Source organism: Vulpes lagopus, chromosome 2 (assembly GCF_018345385.1).
Source record: "Vulpes lagopus strain Blue_001 chromosome 2, ASM1834538v1, whole genome shotgun sequence".
Taxonomy (NCBI): Eukaryota; Metazoa; Chordata; class Mammalia; order Carnivora; family Canidae; genus Vulpes; species Vulpes lagopus.
The window spans coordinates 17,837,372-17,855,392 of NC_054825.1; the positions used below are offsets into that span (position 1 = coordinate 17,837,372).

General features: G+C 43.4%; 1 pseudogene; it reads left to right on the top strand.

The window, feature by feature from the left end:
• Nucleotides 1–18,021, top strand: part of LOC121476803 — a 46,910-nt pseudogene that overhangs the window by 16,146 nt on the left and 12,743 nt on the right.

Consider the following 18,021-nt stretch of genomic DNA (forward strand, 5'->3'; position numbering starts at 1 on the left):
AGATGCTCATTTAGAAAGAGGATTCTGACATAAGGTGACACATCTAGTTAAGTGCCAGAGCCAGAACTTGAATTTGGGCAGTTGGACCCCAGAGCCTGAACCATAGCATCATCTTAGTGGTATAGACACAAGAATGACATATATAGTAGCAAAGCACTCACACCTTGGGTCAGACGGATCAGAATTGGAGTCCTGGGTCTCCCATTTATTAACTGTGTGACCTTAGCACTCATTTTCCTCACTGATAAAAGCCACAGTTTCTTCAGTACTTGGTCATGCTGCTGAGAACAATGGAATTGCTTGGATGGAACAGCCATCCATCCCAGAGAGGCACCCCTGTGTCAAGAAGGGACAAAAGTAATTCATCTAGTGTGATGATTTCTGCGAGATCCTTTGTCAAGAGCCAGCAGGGGGAAGAGCTCTTTTATGCCCCAGGGGGGCTTTACCAGGTACTACTGAGGGCAGAATGGTGGCAAGTAGGTCCTAGTATGTGTCTCTGTCCCATTCCCCATATGTCCTTTCTGTCAGGCGGAGTATTATGAATAGAGGGACACTCTAAGTAAAAGCCAGGGTAGTACTGTGACTCCAAACTGGTGCTTCTCAAACTTTAATGTGGGTATGAAACACCTGGAGCTCTTGTTTAAAAAGAAGATGCTGGTTGAGTAGGTCTGGAGTGGGGCCCGAGATTCTGCATTTTCCCTAACAAGCTCCCAGGTGATTCCTATGCTGGCTTCTAGATTAGACTCAGCTCTGTCCAAGAGAACTTTCTATGAAGGTGAAAATATTCTAAATCTGCACAGTCTAGTATGGTACCATTACAAGACTATTAAGCATTAGTGTGCTGGGGAACTGATTAAGTTTTATATTATTTTAATTAATTTAAATGTATTTAGCCTTGTGTGGCTAATGGCCACCTTATTGGACATTGTCGTCCTAGAGCATGGATTACTGCATCCTTGGTACTTCAGCTCTGATGAATCACTTGTGGGTAATGATGTTGCTGTGGTGTAAGCATTGGCAGTTGCTGTAGCTTGCAGCATAATTTCTGCCTGCCTTTCTCATGCTCTCTCCCACACCCTAGACCATTATGGTTGCCTGTGCTTAGCCCTCCTTTAGAAGTTCAAGTCCCCTGGGTGAAAAATATGTGAAGAAAAAAAATCCCCTTATATTTATTCTTTGAAATGGAAGTTCTAGAGAGTAGGGGCCAAAAGCTCTAAGCAAGGGAAGACTTGTTCTTTGCCCTAACCTGGTTTTAGCAAAGATTGGAGCCAACACTTTCCTTATGGCAACTGAACTTATTTTTCTAGTAAGTGTTCAGTTGGGTTTTCCAGCTACAAAAAAACTGCCTTGGAGATTATCACCCATAAAACCCTATGGACCTTTATTCATATGAAACTGTATATTATGGTCAAGTAACCACTTAGAGATGGCAGCCATCAATCCAGAGTGTGTCTGGATTGGTTAATCCTCCTGAAATGTTGGCTCTCCTCTCCCTCAAGCATCGTTATCACTGGGGTCTCCACCTCTATTGCTGGTACGATAGTGTCCAAACTCTGTAATAGATGCTCAAGGATCTCTACTGCCTAGTCCCAGCCCACTTTCAGAAAAATTGTTTTTCCTAGCCTAAATCCTGTACTCATCCAATGGGTCTTGCTGCTTATGCCATGTGTGTTTTGCCCTCAGACCATGCCATGCCTGCCATCCCTGTCCCACTCCATCTGGAACCTTCTTGTCCTTAGGGTTCAGCTTAAACATTACCTTTTCCAAGGACCTTCACTTCCATCCCACAGGGGTCCCTGCCTCCATGGAACCCCCATCACAGTCCTGAGTTCTTTGCAGTTATCCCCATCCTAAAAATGGCAGATCTTGGTTGACATTTAAATCATGCTGAGGCTTACTTTCTCTTATGTCCAGATTCTCTCTCTTCTATGCAGATTTTTTATAGGTTGTCCTATGACTTGTGGTGATTGATGGACTCTCTAAAAGCAGACTCAATAGATAATGACAGACAAGAAGATATGCTACTGAGTGAAAGTTGATATGTGCCCAGCTTTGAGTTGACAGTGTTACATATTTTAACTCACTGGACCCTTATAAGAACCCTATGAGATAGGTTTTATTTTTAATCTCCATAGTACAGATGTGGAAATGGAAGCTTGGGGAAGCTAAATCCCTTGTTCAAGATTATGTAGGGAGTAAGTAGTAGAAATGGGCTTGATCCAGGTATTTGACTCTAGTCTTACTCTTAAGACCTCAGCCCACTATTCCTCTGAATGAAAATGGGACATTACTGTAAAATAGAAACAGTGTGATCTTGGAGTTCAAATTCTGGCTGTACTTCTTACAAATGTGTGACCTTGGACAAGTCACTTAACCTCAATGATCTCATCTGGAAACAGGCTAATCATACTGGCCTTCGCAGGACTGTGTTGTCTGTAAAATGAGATCTCATGTATTCAGCAGCTAGCTGAGCACCTACACGCAGCACAGTGCCTCCCTAGGACTCATGCGGGCAGTGAGGAGCTTGATGGTCTCTTTCGTAGATGGGTTTCTTACCAGTTTTCCTAGTCTTTTCTGAGTCAAGCTTTTTTTGGATCATCCTAGATTAAGAACATGCCACTCTGTCTCTGGTTCCAGGGAAGCCATGTGGCCATCTGCTATGTTGGTAACCAAGCAAAAGCCTGGGTCAGGAAGCCATCTGTGCTGCAGGAAATTCAGCTGGTGAGGTCCTTGCCCCTGGAGGAGAGAAAGTAGTGCTGTTCTCTGGCTCTCCGCTGCCAGCTCCCATCCCCATCTGGGAACATCCAAGTCCAAAGGATCAATGGTGGGAAACTGCTTCTGTCACCTTGGCCCACTATCCCCATCCCCTGACAGCTCAGACATTAGGCTTCAGATCCTTTAGCCTGACTCAGGCACCTGAAATCTGGGACACCTTCCAGCCTTGCTCTTTCCCCTTAATTCTTCTGGTCTTAATTCTGTTTCCCCATCCTCTGTGTCTTTGAGGGCTGCTCACCTCCCTTGAACTTGGATCCTTGGATAGAGGCAGATTCATGAGGTCTGATTTCTTGCTCAAAATCTATGTATGACCTTGTGGGGGCAGCCTGGGTGGCTCAGCGGTTTAGCGCCACCTTCAGCCCAGGGCGTGATCCTGGAGACCCAGGATCGAGTCCCCCATTGGGTTCCCTGCATGGAGCCTGCTTCTCCCTCTGCCTGTGTCTCTGCCTCTCTCTGTGTGTGTCTCTCATGAATAAATAAATAAAATCTTAAAAAAAAACCCTATGACCTGCCATGGCCCCTACACACTGGCATTGACAGCCATGAACATCATCAGGAAGCAGAGCCAGGTCTATTTACTGTGACGTGGTTTTAGTTAATCCCCATGGCTAAGGTTAGACCTTGATCATTCCTCTGGTTTATTTGCTAGAGGCAGACCTCCTGGGTTTACCTCCCAGCTCTGCCACTAATAAGTTGCATAATATTCAACACATTATTTTACTTTTTGAGCATCGATTTCCTCTTCTGTAAAATGGGAGCAGTCATAGTTCTTTTCTCACCTTTTCTCTTGCGAGAACTAACTGCGAGTATGTAAAGCACATAGCAGAGTTCCTGGCACAGAACACACACTATAATTGTAAGCTACTATTATTATTTTCAGGTATATGAATTAAAGCATGAAAACATCTTTCCCTTCTTTGGTACTTGCACAGAACCATCCAACATCTGCATTGTCACCCATTATTGCAAAAAAAAAAACAAAAACAAAACAAAAACAAAAACAAAAAACAAAACAAAAAAAACAAAAAAAACAGGGGAGTCTTAAAATAAGTAAACTAGTAAATCTTCCTTTAAGTTTGATTAGCAGCAGCTAATAAGGAACCTTACCAATGCTTCGTCCTTTGTCCAAGAACGGTTCCTCTCTGGTCTAATTGCAAGACCTGAATTATCTTGTTGGGCCACCTGCAGGGGGTACGGTTAGCAGTGGAATTGCCAACAGTCTGGTTTCCTTTGCTCTGGGTGGAAATTGTCTGAGCCTGTTATCATCTCCTAACACAATATGGCCACTTCCGAATTGTGTTTCTGGGCTCATCCTACCCATGGTGTTATGTGACCCTCAGCTTTATGTTAGGAATGAGGAAGTATTTATGACTCCAGACTGCATGATTTTCTCAACATTGAGTCAGGCTATGATGTCTCCTGGGAAATTTCCAGTAGTGGCTATAGAGTACTGTGCCTTGGATTGTAGTAGTTCTGGTCAAATCATCCAGTGGATTGGAATCAAATCCATTCAACATGTGAAGATCCCTGTGCTTCCAGTGAAGTCACTGGTAATAATTTGAATAACTGTTTTTTTCAGGATGTTTTGAGAAACTCAGATAATGAGATAGATTATCTCATTGGATGGATATTCAAGCTCTCGTTTGTGTATGACATAGTCAATGTAAGTAAAACTTATTTATTTTTATTTTATTTTTTAATTGAAGTTTGATTTGCCAACATATAGTATAATAGCCAGTGCTGGAGATGGGGTAACTGGGTGATGTAAAACTTATTTAAAGAACAAATACCAGAATTTCTGAGTTGTTCTGTGTCTTGGGTTAAACTGAACTGTAATCTTTCTGGAAAATTCTCATCTTCCTCAGAATAAAATACTATTAAGTAACAAAATACTACTCAAATAAAATTCACCGCTTAGATCAGATTTTCCATTTTTTTTCCTCTCTCCTTGATCTCAAGTAAATATTGAGAAATATTTTACACTAGAGTTGAAAGGAACTCTAGTTTATCCAATCAGGAAGGAGCAGGGTATTTACATGTCAGGTTGAACTTTTTTTACCCCAAAGGAAAGCTGATTACTAGGCCAGGATGCCAGCTGGGGGAAAGGATTCCTAACACCCCTTCCTTCTGCCTTTTTTATTCCTTTCTCCAGAAAATGCCCACAAGGCTGTTGACCAAAGAAGCAGGCTAGGGATGCACACCTAGGCAAAGATCATTGTATTGTCTGCAAAAAAAGGTTAATAATAACAGTAGTAGTAGTAGCAGCTAAAATATATTAATGCTTATTTTGCCTACTTTCCGTCACTTTGTATTCACTTATTTAATTCTCACAGCAAAATATAAAGTAGCTCTAGCATTATATCCATTTCACAGATGGAAGGTGAGTAGTGGGGCCATGTCAGTGTGGGCCAGCATCCTGAAGCTGTCCTCGTCACCCTGGGCTACAATCCAGCCATGCCTTGTAAACTCTGTGCTGGCTTTCACCGTAGGAGGTGACCACAGCAATGATGTGGGAGTCGGTCTCAGTGAGGAAGTCCCTCAGTCTGACACGTGGACAGAAGGGCATGGGTGGTCATCATCTGTCAACCAACAGCCCATTCATCACCAAACAGGGTCCTCTGGGCGAGGCCTGGCCTGGGTGTTGGAAGGGACACAGGGTAACACATGAGCTCTGCCCTCCTGCAGAAGAGGGCCACTGGCTCTTGGACTGACTTTGGTAAGTCACTTCCCCTCTCTGGACCTCAGCCTCCATGTGAGTTTAATAGATGAGGCTGGCTTGATTGATATCAATGAGATTTCTTTTTTTCCTCGAGTATTTAATCAATCTTTACTTCGGAGAAGATGAGTCTTACTTGTGAAACTTTGGTATCTTAGGTTATTACCAAAAAGATAGACAACTGAAGCCTCCCATGACGGCTCCTCACAGATGACCCTGGGCCACTACTGTTGGTTAGTATTTCAGTAAGACTTCATTGAGCATCTCAGAAGTGTTTGCCTTACTCTGGGCACTTTCATAGGAAGACGGGGACTTGTTTTTATCTCTGAGTGGATTAAAATGTAGCTACAGAAAAAAAAAAGGTCAGGAAATGTACATCTAAAATTGTGTGGTGGAATGTTATAAAATAGAAGGATCTGACTTGGCATCCTCTTCTACCCTACTCTTCCTTCCTTCCCTTCACCCCCTGTCCCTTTCCTCTCTCCCTCCAGCCCAGGGAAGGACTCTAGACTCCGGGGACCTGTCTCCTGACCCTGGCATTATATGTATTGCCTCTGAAGAGGAAACTAGTCAGTTGTCCCCAAGTAACTTATGAATAACTAATAGGTTCAGCTTTTTCAGTTGGCATTTGGTTTTCAAGAAGTGTTAACCCAAAGGTTTATCTGGAGAGATGCTGGGGTAGATGAGAATGGCACTGTGAAATGAAAGTCTCCCTGGTGCTCTTCAGTCTTGCGGGTCACTCAGTCTATCCCCTGCTCCATGCTAGGGAAACCAAAGGTGCAGCTTGGTACCTTGTCTTAGAAGGATTGCTGTCTTCTGAAGTGGGGCATGCATATTATGGGATAGTGTAAGGAACTCATGGTGAGTTAGGTCAAGGCACATAGAGGCCCTTTAAGGCCAATTTCTCTGCCAGCATTCCTTCAAAGGGGACTAATGGAAAATTCACTACAGCTTCTCAGAGCTTTCCCATTGGTGACTTTGACAGGAACCCAAGCACTGGGCTACACTCTGTGGGTCAGATTGTGCTTCTGGCCATCATATATCAATCATAAAAGCAATTCCTCTCCTAATGTCTATTTGAGCAGAACATTCTATGCCAGGTAACAGAGAGATCCTGAGATGCTACAGAGTTTTCAAGTGAAGAAACGTATGTTGGTTGAGCACCTAATTTGGCTCAGGACCAATTTTGGGCATGGGGGGCACAGAGGAATAGACTCATTGTCCTGTCCCTAAAGAGTTCAACCCAGTGGAGCCAGCCTGGGAAGGAGCTTTGTAGATTATAAAACTCTTCTTGAGTCAGGGATGGGCCTTCATTTCTAAATAAGAGAAGTCTTAGTGGATTAAGAGGAGGAGGACAGTTTGGCATAGAAATTGTCTTGGTGGTTTGAACTCTTCTCTCCACTAGTGGCCAGGTGACCCTAACTACCTTGAGCCTCAGTTTCCCTGTGTATAAACTAAAGAGTGTCCATCAAAAGATGAATGGATAAAGAAGATGTGGTTTATGTATACAATGGAATATTCCTCAGCCATTAGAAACAACAAATACCCACCATTTGCTTCGATGTGGATGGAACTGGAGGGTATTATGCTGAGTGAAATAAGTCAGTCGGAGAAGGACAAACATTAGATGGTCTCATTCATTTGGGGAATATAAAAAATAGTGAAAGGGAATAAAGGGGAAAGGAGAAAAAATGAGTGGGAAATATCAGAAAGGGAGACAGAACATGAAAGACTCCTAACTCTGGGAAACGAACTAGGGGTGGTGGAAAGGAAGGTGGGCGGGGGGTGGGGGTGACTGGGTGATGGGCACTGAGGTGGGCACTTGATGGGATGAGCACTGGGTGTTATTCTATATGTTGGCAAATTGAACACCAATAAAAAATAAATTTATAAATAAAAAAAAAACTAAAGAGAACACCAGTACTCACTTAATGGAATTGTTGCAAGAAGTAAGTATGCTTAGCACCATGCCGGCCCCATATCAGGTGTCAGGAAATGTTCATTGTTAGTAGGAGCAGTAACGTTACTATTATGGATAACTCCATCAGTAGTACTAACTAGTACTAAAAACATGTACATTTAAAAGTTTCATTCTCATGAGGGACCTGGATGGCTCAGTCAGTTAAGCATCAAACTCTTAATATCAGCTCAAGTGAGGGTTATGGGATCAAGGCCCATGTTGGGCTCCGCGCTGGGTGTGAAGTCTGCTTAAGATTCTCTCTCTCCCTCTTCCCCCCACTCACACACGAGTTCTCTCTCTCAAATAAATAAGTCTTGAAAAAGACATTTCATTCCCCCAACAATCCTCTGGGATAAGTCAGCACTGTCCAAACAATGCCAGCTACATGAGACTATTGGCTAGTGGCAATGTGGCAAGCTCAAGCTCACTTGTGCTGTGTGAAATTCACACCAGATTCAAAGACTTGATAAAAAAAAAAAAAAACAGAATGTAAAATATCTCACTATTTTTATGTTGGTTACATGCCAAAATACGTTTTTTTAAATACACTGGCTTAAATAAAATATATTATTAAAATTGATTTCACCTATTTAACTGAAAAATTGAAAATTATATGTGTGGCTTACATAGTGTTTCTCTTGGACAGTGCTCTTAATAATTAGCAATTAACTTCACTATTCTTTCTTTCTTTCTTTCTTTCTTTCTTTCTTTCTTTCTTTCTTTCTTTCTCTCTCTCTCTCTCTCTCTCTCTCTCTCTCTTTTAGAGAGAGCAGGGAGGGACAGAGGGAGAGAGACAGAATCTTAAAGCAGGCTCCATACTCAGCAGGATTGGATCTCAAGACCCTGAGATCATGACCTGCGCCAAAATCAAGAGTTGGATGCTTAACTGACTGAGCCATCCACGCACCCCCACTATTAATTTATCTTTAACTCCAATATTAATAATATTATTTACTACATTCTCAAGAGGAAACAGTATGAGGCTTGGTGAAGTGAAGTAACTGCCCAACTGGTAAGAGGCAGGGTGGGATTTGCAGCCAGTCTGCCTCTGAAGGCTAGATTCTTCCTTCCATGTTACATTTCTTTTCTGTCAAGTACAAGAGTCCCCAAATGTGGGATCCAGAAACAGGAGCCCTGTGGGCACTCCTCCCTCCCAACTCTTCAGTAGAGAAATAAAAGTAGTTAGCAGATAGGCTGCTAATAGAATTGCCAAAAGTGCATGGGATCTGGCACATAAATCATAAACCTCTCATAGTTCTATCTGGTCTGTAACAATATACATGAAATCATACATTTCCACCAAGGCGGATAAAAAAAAAAAAACCTAAAGAGATGTGTGCCATCTCTTAGAGAGAACTACATTCCTAGGATTTCAGCCATCCCTAAACACCTCATTTATGTTCTAATGGAATGAATTCTGGTAATAAACCTGGATATCAGGAATAATCAGTGGTGACTGAGTAAAATGTCTCCTGCCTGGGGTGGGCCTGGCGCTAGCAAGGGCAGAGACAGTTGTGAGTACCTGGGACAGGCCTGCTGCATGGGGAGGTCTCCATGAAAGGAGAGAGAATTCTGGATTGGATACAGGTCTCTGCAGATGTCAAGCCTCAACCTTGGCTTCTTGGAGCCTCCCTGGAGAATTCCAGAGGCAGCTCCAGCCAGGCCCCTTCAGGTTTGGGTGGGTGGGTTGCAGTTCTAAAAATGTCATTTATCATCTCAAAAAACAAACACTGAATTTTGGGCTGGGAGTGGTGTATCCTCTGTCCTGCTTTCTACGTTAGCCTGTACTACCAGGAAAGTGGTGACTCAGGTTTCTTGCTAAAGCAGGACAGTGACTCAGACTGTGATCACTGCGGGAGAGAGAGCTGAGTCCCTGATCTGGTGACCATGAGGCCCAAGGCCCCCTTCCTGGGTGCATAGTCCATTCAAGGGCTCCTCGATTTCCTCCTTGCTGGAACCCTTGGTACCACCGCTGCCTCCTGTACCACACCCATGGGTAACTTCACCTCCTCCTCAACTGGGCTTGAGACATTTGAACCTGGCTGTTCTTATAGAATGGTGTTAGGAGAATGGGTGTGCTTTTTACCCTCCCGCACCCCGTACAGTTTTCAGGGTACCAGAAAAAGTAAAATCTAATGATTTAGAAGCAGCTGTGCTTTGAAGGCAACCCAACCTGGGTTTATATTCCAGCTCTTCCCTCCCTCTGTGGGAGCAAATTAAAACCATGAGTTTCCTCACTGAAAGCAGAGAATGACAATATTAACCTATTTCCTGGACAGATGAAATTTGATGCTACGTATAAAGTATGGTGCATAGTACAAAGTGCTCAAAGAAAGGTTCGTTGCTATTTATTTGCTCATCATAGATCCAGATCAAGGTATGAATTTTCACAGAGCCATGTGGCTTCAACGCAATGTTCAGTCATTCCTCACCTTTGCCCTTCAGAGTGGTCTTTCATCAGCCACGGGGCATTTGTGCAGTTAGCCAAGGGTGGGGACTTGGGAACGGGACAGCAGCTTCTCAGCTCTGCTCCACCACAGGCCAGCGATGGGACTGGGGGCAGGTGAAATTCTTCGTTTCTCCTTTTCCTTATTCTTTGTGAAATGAGGTTGACAATAATACCACCTGCCTTTACAGGGCCACTGGGGGAATTACATGAATTGGTTTATGGAAGGAACTTACAAAAACCAATTACATAACCACATAAGGTTAGTGCTATAAACTTAAAAGAAAAAAAAAAAAAAGATCCAGTAAGACCCTTGGGAGAGACCTGGTCATGTTTGCTCTTGCTCCGAAACCTGTTGGGAGAGGCAGATGTGCTGAGGCCCATGCTTCTCAGGCTGATGCAGGTAAATGGCTCCATTACCTCATACCTGGGACATCCTGAAGCTGCTGCCTCTCTCCCAGCTCCCATGCTAAGTATTCTGAAAATGGTTCAGAGATTCAGATCAAAGATAGAACCTTTTTGTCTGTATTTTAAGTCTGAGAAACTGGAAATGTTAGATGAATATTATGGCAATGTCTTATAGTGAAGCCATAGAGGAAGGTAAGGAAATGAAGACCCCAGGATTCAGTGGGGTCTTCTGTCTCCCTGTACACCCCTGCGTACTTCTGAAATGCAGTCAGCCCTGCCCACTTAGCCTTCATTTCACTGCTGCTAGTCTGCCTTGGGAAATCTCAGAGAAATACCAATAACTCTCAATCTGATCCTGCTTCAATTGTGACAGTTCTCATTTTCAAATTTATCTCCTCTCTATCTGTCCTTCCCAAATAATTTGCTTCCCTCCTCGAGTCTAGGTCTTTAAGATGCTCCCTGCCTATGACAAGATCTGTGTGCTCTGCCCTCACCTCCTTGCCAAATGAGCATGCTCTCTACCTTGGTGACTTACCCTTAGTAAGTTCTTTCCGTTGTCACTCTTTCTTCCATTCTAATCATGCTCTTGCTTTGGATTCCTTAGGATCAGGCTTGCCTTGTACCACCTGTGATCCGTAGCTAATATAGGCTCTTATGTTCAGGTCTAAGCATTAGATTTTTCTTTTTCTTTTAAGGTCCACAGGTGACTTTAATGGGCAGCCAAGGTGTGGAACAATGTGTGTGGGGGGGTTAGGTGCTCTCAGGCTGTGTGCACATGAATCTCCTGTGGATCTGGTGAAAATGCACAGTCTGCTTCAGTAGGTGGGGGCAAGGCCTAAGACTCTGCATTTCTGCCAATCTCCCAGGTGATGGTGCTGCTGGCTCCCAGGCTTGATTTCAAGTAGTGGGCATCTAGGCAGTCCCATCTCATAGATGGTCAAATTGAGGCCCAATGAGATAAAGTATCTTGCTTGAAGAGACCGAGTGGTAAAGTGGAGACATGAATGCAAATCTTCAGACTCTAGTGTTCCTTCTGGGCCTCTTCATAAATAATGGTGCTTTATTATCTATTACAATAATAATAGATATAAACCCTTAAAACCACAGTGGATGACATGAGAATTTTTCAACACTCCTCATTTTATTGCCTTTCCCTTGCAAAATGCTCAAATCGGACCTTTAAGCATGTATAATAGAGTATAATATTCTGTTATTATAGAATCATTCTATGTAGGTAGGAGTAGAATATAATTTGTGACATGTAGATAAAAAAGAATATTCTTAATTACATAGTGTGTTTCCATATTGTCAATATACTTTATCATATTTATACACATTTTTCATGACAATTTATGGAGGGTATTTACTTTGTGTCATGGACCGTGTCTGGTGCCTCATGTACATTATTACATTTATCCTCCATGGCCATCCTGTAAGGTAGGGATTATTGTCACCTCCATTTGAAGGAAAAAAAATGAGGCCTACAGCATAAAGTAACTTGCTCTGTGCTCTTAGAGTTGGGATTTCAATTAAGGAGTCTGACCACTCAGTCAGCCTCTATTTTATTTAGCTTATTTATTTTAGGCTGGCCTTGCCTTCATAGGTCCACACTGGAAGGCCAGAAATAGTCTTCCCCAATCGGGTGACCCTACCCAGGTTGACTCATGGGCAGGGGGCTGTGTCAATAGCTCTAGAACAAATGAACATGGAGATGGGCACATTTCCCTAGCTTGAGTCTGTGTTTCTGTTTCTTCCAGCAGGGTCCAGTGGCACCTGCTCTAATTCATTAGCTTATTTTCACTCTTCCAGGGCATGCCGTTCCTCCACAGGAGCCTCCTGGGGTCCCATGGCAACCTGAAGCCTTCCAACTGCCTGGTGGACAGCCAGATGCATGTGAGGCTGACTGGCTTTGGGCTGTGGGAGCTCAAGTCTGGCCGGACCTACAGAACATACAAGGGATCGACAAACTATTTGGGTAACTGCTGGCAGACCCCCTGGCTATCAGCAGAGTGGTAACAGGGCGCCTGACCCCACCTCTTCCTGAAGCTCACTTGCACATGTACCCACTCGCAGGAGCCCTTCCTCTGGAGTTGACCGAGTGAGGCTGTTCTACTCACCCAAGGAAGCAAGATCAAAATAGCCTCCAGGGTGGTGAGTCCATGGTGTGGTGTCAGAGTTAGGACGCTGGGTCTCATCCTGGTGGAGCTGGGCAGCCAGAAGCAAGTCACTTCCCTTCTCTTTAGGCCTCTGTATTCTAATGCATCATCATCCTGTGTCCTCACTCAGCACGCACCACCTGCAGGCACTTTAAAGACGATGAGTGCCATCCTCTTGGTGCTCCAGTTTCACTTGAGAAGCTTTAAAAAATACGTAGGTGGCTAGGTCCCGCCCCAGATCGACTGAGTCAGAATATCAGAAGGTGGAATCCGGGCATGGGCAACTGTATGGTTTTTTAAAAGCTCTCGAATGATTCTCATGCCTCGCTCAGGACAAGACGTTCTGCTGGTAGTCCAACCCTCCTTTGCGTTTGTAAATGCAAACGGAGGCTTGGACTCTTCCTACTAGTCGTCCACAGTTAACTGAGCACCCTGGAGTCTCACCTTACTAGTATCCCAAGGCCCTGAGCACCCCTCTCTGGAGCAGCCCCTTGCCAGCAGCCTGGCTGTGCCCATATGGGGAGTTTCTGTAACATAGGACACCTGGATGCCTTCCTGAAAAAGACACAGTGGGAAGTTCTGAAAACCTGCTAGTAGCCGCCCTATTTCCCCACCCCTCAATATATTTTCTTTTAGCGATTGTAACCTACAATGAAATAAGCCTATAAGCCTCACAGCAAAAAATTAATTGTAGGTCATGTAAACTATCCGGAACACAGAGATCTGTAAAGCCAGAATGCGGCTTGGTGGTTCCCCAGGGCCGGGGGTAGGAGGAACAGGGAGCGGCTGCTTGATGGCTATGGGATTTTACTTTGAGGCCATGGACATGTCTTGGAACTAGATAGGGGGGCTGGTTGTACAGTATTGCGAATGTACCACATGCCACTGAATTGCTTGCTTTTGTGGTTAATTTTATGTCCTAGGAATCATACCCCAATAAATTAGTTTCTAAAATGTAGACAAGACAGAAAGGGCAAAGAAAAATGAAGACGTCTTATAATCTCACAGCCAGGTGTTAGCACAGTTGACACGTTGTTGTGAGAGCCCTTCCTGGCTGTTTGCTCTGTATTTGCATACCCAGGGATCCCCATCTGCCCTTCAAGTTAGGGGCCTTAGGGGCTAAGGGGCTGGAGGCTTGCAATTATTCTGTGCTTCCCTGAGAAAGAGGGGTGGCTTTTCTGGTTCTGCTTGCTCCTTTCCCACTGCATGCTTAGGACACATCTTGCTTTGCAGAGTTCCACTGGACGGTCCCAGAGCTGTTGTGGCTCCCAGAGGCCCCCTGGTCGGGCACCCCAAAGGGAGATGTTTACAGCTTTGCCATCCTGATGACAGAGCTGATCCACCACCAGGACCACGGGCCTTTTGACGATCTCGATGAGGTGCCAGATGGTAAAGATGAATGAAACTCTTTGACAGGCTTTGGTCTAGTTTTTATTTAAAAAAAAAATGTATTTGTTTATTCATGAGAGACACAGAGAGAGAGGCAGAGACACAGGCAGAGGGAGAAGCAGGCTCCCTGCAGGGAGGCTGATGCGGGGGCCCGATCCCAGGACCCCGGGATCACAATCTGAGCCAAAGGCAGACGCTCAACCGCTGAACCATACAGGTGCCCCTTACTCTAGCTTTTAAATGCTGGGTTTGTTTTTTATTTTAACTAAATGTTTATTACTTTATGGTTTATTTCATTGCTTTTCCTTTCTAAAGTCTATGGTGTTTTTTTTTTAAATTAAAAAACTAGAGGCAGTTGGCTTATAAAAAACAATCGTGGAATTTGGAATTACATACTTTATTCTATTACGGCATTCAGGGTGATCCTGTTGGAAAATGAGATAGGTCCCAGCACTTCTGTTCATGACATCCTCTCCCGGCTTTCCATTTAGGGAATGAAAGCTAAGCCCTTACAGTGGCCTGCAAGACCACCGAAGCCCTCTCACCTGGTCTCTGTGACCTTCTTTATTAGTGCCCTATCACTGTAATAAGTTAACCACAAACCTGCTGGCTTTAAATGATGGAAAACTATTTTCTTATGGTTCTAGAAGGCAGAAGTCCAAAATCAAGATTTGGCAGAATTTTGCTCCCTCTAGAAGCTTTAGGGAAGATCTGTTCTCTGCCTTGTCCGGTTTTTGGTGGTGACACTAGACTTCATCGGCTTTTGGCCAAATTGCTTCAGTCTCAGCCTTCACCATAACGTGGGTTCCTCCTCTGTATAGCTGTCTTCCATCTGTGTCTTATAAGGACACTTGTCATTGGATTAGGGCCCACCTGGAAATCCGAAATGATCTCCTTAACCCAAGATACTTAATTATAACTGCAAAAACCTTTTCTTCAAGTAAGGTTCTGGGGGTGAGGACATGGACATATCTCACTGGGGACCACCATTCAGCCCAGTATGCTTTCCGAATCTCACCCCCCCATGCTTTGCTCCTTTCATTCATTCATTGCTGGCTGTGTGCCTCCCTCATGCCAGGCACCTTCCTACCCCAGAGCCTTTGCACACATGATTCCCTCTCCTTGGGTAACTCTCACCTCATATTTATATATACAAATTTACTTTATTTTTTCTTAAGGACTACAGGATTTTTCATTATAAGGGCATGATGTTTATTATCAATTGATACACATTCTGGTTGTTTTCCATTTTTTTGCTATCATAGTTGCTACAATGAGCAGCCTTGTATCTTTGTGGACATGAAATTGAAGAGATAAATGTATTTTAATTGTATTTAATTTTTTTTAAAATAAATGCTACCCAATTGTCTCTATAGGATATATTCAGGCTTATTTTTGGCTGAGTTGTCTCTTAACACACATCCTGTCATGGGGTTAAGGGAAGAAGTAGTGGGAGATAAAGCAAAATTTGATCAAGATTGATAAAATTATAGGAGGCTTAACCCCTGACACCATTATTTTCCACCTTGGCCATATAAATTGCTTCAGTCTCTGCTTTCACCATAACCTGGTGAAATTACCTGGGGGACTTTAAAAAGTGCTGCTGCCTGGATCTTAGCCAAGAATATTCTGATGTCATATGTCATCAATCTGTGTAGCTGCCTGGGCATCAGGATTTTCTGGTAATTCCAATGTGCAGCCCACACTGAACACCACTGTCTCAGAGTGAGCCCAAGGAAGTGTGCATCTGTTGGTTTCTTTTTTTTTTTTTAAGATTTTATTTATTTATTCATGACAGAGTGACAGCGAGAGAGAGGCAGAGACACAGGCAGAGGGAGAAGCAGACTCCACACAGGGAGCCCCACGTGGGACTCAATCCTGGGTCTCCAGGATCACACCCCCAGCCAAAGGCGGTGCTAAACCTCTGCACCACCAGGGCTGCCCCGTCTGTTGGTTTCTAAGTAAACTCAGCTCACCTTTCTCTCTCGACTTTTTTTTTTTTTTAATCATTTTGCCTACAATTTCTAGCCCATTCCTAGGGGCCAATCTCAAGTCTCATCTTTAGATCTTCATGCATTCCCTGGAGACTTTTTTCAAGTCAGGAGCCTTTCGGAATGTATGTGGTTGCTTTAAAAGTGGATCCCAGTTTTTATTTTACGGCCAGGTGAAATAGAAGGGAGACTAATCCAAAAAGGTTCATCCCAAATCCAAGTGCTACTGATGTTGGAAGCAAGAAGCTGTACAGATCTTCCCAGGCTGAACCCAACCAGGAGCCCATCCACAGGTGCCAAGCTCAGGGCCATTGGATTACACCAGTTGGGGTGGGGAGACCATACACAGTTGGTATGTTTGCCTTTCACTGTAGTCCTATGCTCACATAGTTAAATGAAAGGTGGCCATATGGGATTTTGTATACACAGGACTGCAACCAGGAAAAGTACAAGGTGCACCTAATTTATGGGCAAATACACTTCTTCTATTAACTTCTTGTACTTCCCTACAAACAATCCTGGTACTGGGAACTGAATAGATATTGATTCTCTGCACATACACGACCAGTGGTTTTCCAATATTACTAGGCATCAGAATTACCTGGAAGGCTTATTAAAACACAAAATTGCTGGGCTACCCTCAGGGTCTCTGTCTCAGCAGGTCTGGGGCGAGGCCTGAGAATTGAGGTTTTTATCAATTTCCCAGATGATGTAGAAGATCTACCATTTGAGAGGTACTGACCTAGTGTGACTCTGGACTAGCAGTGTCAGCCTCCCCTGGATACTTGTTAGAAATCCATATTTTCAGCCCCAACCCCAGGCCTTCTGAGTTGGAAACTCTGAAGGTGAGCTCAGAATTTATGTTTTAACAAACCCCAATCCCTGATTCTGATTGCGCACCAACGTAAAATGATTACAGTAGAGTGACCCTGGATGGTTAAAGATTATAGGATAGCTGCACATTACTAGCTCATAAACGTGTGTACTCTGAGGTGCAGACCCACAATTTGAATCTGAACCCATGGTTCAAAGTTTTATATCATTTTATTTATTCTTTCATGGCATTTCTTAAAGCTAAATATGGGGAAGCAGAGGATGCAGCAATACTAATTCTCCAGTCACTTCTTTAAAACTATTGTTGTATGTAATATTCCTCAGCCATTAGAAATGACAAATACCCACTATTTGCTTCGACGTGGATGGAACTGGAGGGTATTATGCTGAGTGAAATAAGTCAATTGGAGAAGGACAAACATTATATGGTCTCATTCATTTGGGGAATATAAAAAAAGTAGTGAAAGGGAATAAAGGGGAAAGGAGAAAAAAAATGAGTGGGAAATATCAGAAAGGGAGACAGAAGATGAGAGACTCCTAACTCTGGGAAACGAACAAGGGGTGGTGGAAAGGGAGGTGGGCGGGGGTGGGGGTGACTGGGTGATGGGCACTGAGGGGGGCACTTGATGGGATGAGCACTGGGTGTTATGCTATATGTTGGCAAATTGAACTCCAATTAAAAAATATGTAAAAAAAAAATAAATCACACAGAAAAATAAAACTATTGTTGTACAATGTCTCAAATTACAATTTGTTTGGGACCAAACAAAACAAAACAAAACAAAACAAAAACCCCACAATTACTCACAGTATATCCTTTTTTAATGTATATTTTTTCAGGTTACTTTTAGGCATTAAAAATGTGCATTTAAACACAAGTATTTATATTGACAAAAACAAGATAATATTTTACACAGTTTTGTGACTTGTATTATTAAGCCACACTTTGTTCAGATGTCCTTAGTTTTCTGCTTTAGAGAAAAGGAGGGAAGGAAGGGCAGAGGGAGGAGAGAGAGAATCTTAAGCAAGTGCTGAGCCTGACATGGGCTCGATCTCACAACCCTGAGATCATGACCTGAGCCAAAATCAAGAGTCAGATGCTTAACTGACTGAGCCACCCAGGCACCCCCAGATTTCCTTAGTTTTTAACCCAATGTTCTTCATACCTCAACATCCTATCCAGGACACCACACAGCAATTAGCCATCATGTCTACTCTATGCTCTTCAGGAATGTTTCTCAGAGCCTGTCCTTAATTTTTACGACATTGGAGTTTTGAGGAGTACTGACAAGGGATTTTGTAGAATGTTTCTCATTTGAGATTCATCTGATTATTTTTTTCTTCAT